Source organism: Mustela nivalis, assembly GCF_964662115.1.
Source record: "Mustela nivalis genome assembly, chromosome: X".
In the NCBI taxonomy this organism is placed as follows: domain Eukaryota; kingdom Metazoa; phylum Chordata; class Mammalia; order Carnivora; family Mustelidae; genus Mustela; species Mustela nivalis.
The window spans coordinates 53268887-53270148 of NC_139040.1; the positions used below are offsets into that span (position 1 = coordinate 53268887).

The 1262-nt window shown below is 44.3% G+C and overlaps 1 long non-coding RNA gene across 1 annotated transcript; it reads right to left on the bottom strand.

Moving 5' to 3' along the window:
• Nucleotides 1–480: 480 nt before the first annotated feature.
• On the bottom strand, nt 481–1054 carry LOC309855959. The gene is made up of 2 exons (XR_014307016.1): nt 854–1054; nt 481–820 (listed from the first exon to the last, which is right to left on the bottom strand). It is a non-coding gene; the product is annotated as an uncharacterized lncRNA (long non-coding RNA).
• Between the last annotated feature and the right edge of the window lie 208 nt (nt 1055–1262).

The window sequence follows — 1262 nt, forward strand, 5'->3', positions numbered from 1 at the left end:
CTACAAGAGACCCATTTTGAACCTAAAGAAACACCCAGACTGAAAGTGAAGGGGTCGAGAAGTATCTTTCATGCCAATGGGCCTCAAAAAAGGCTGGGGTAGCGATTCTCATATCAAACAAATTAGATTTTAAACTAAAGACTGTAGTCAGAGATACAGAAGGACACTACATCATTCTTAAAGGGACTATCCACCAAGATGATCTAACAACTGTAAATATCTATGCCCCCAATATGGGAGCAGCCAATTACATTAAAAAACTGTTAATCAAGATAAAGAGTCATATTGATATGAATACACTAATCTTTGGAGATCTTAACATGCCTTTCTCAGAAATAGACAGATCATCGAAGCAGAAAATCAATAAAGAAACAAGAGCATTGAATGACACATTGGACCAGATGGACCTCACAGATATATACAGAACATTTTGAAAGACCCGCGGATCCCCTTACCCAAGAATTCAACACTGCCACAGGATGCAAACAGCAAGAGGTTCTTTATTGTTACGCAGGAGCCTGCGGGTGGTCAGCGCGCGCCTGCGGGTGGTCAGCAGCTCCTGCTAGCTGAGCACACCTGGCTGGGGTGGTGCAGGATTTTTATAGACAGGTACATACAAGTCCCGGATGGGACGGGGCCGATTGGCTGACAATTTGAACATTTGAAAAAAGGCATACTTGGTGTTAGTGGATTGGCTTTGGAAGACCACCTCGCGCGAAGAGAGAGGCGGGAAGGGGAAACAAAGAGGGGAAGTTTGACCTTATTACTCAGCAGAAAGACATCCTGTCTACGTGACTATGCAGCCCCCTGTCTACATGACCTACATGACCATGAGCCCCCTTGCCTATGTGACCATGCCTCGGCTATTAGAAGAAGGTATCTTGTTCAAACAGGAGACAAGTGTCATGCCCTAAAAGCCAAGCAGTTACAGAAAGGCAAAAGAGCAGTTACATTGAATTCAACCCTGGGGGAAGGGTCTTTTCACTGCAAGGGGAGGAGGGGTACTATTACACAATAAAAGAGCAGTTAATTAGTTAACGACATGGGGGGGGGTCTTTCAATTTCACCCTAAAACAACAGAATACTCATTCTTCTCAAGTGCACACGGAACCTTCTACAGAATACACAACATACTGGGTCACAAATCAGGACTCAACCGATACCAAAAGACTGAGATTATTCCCTGCACATTCTCAGATCACAATGCTTTGAAACTGGAGCTCAATCACAAGGAAAAGTTCCGAAGGAACTCAAACACCTGG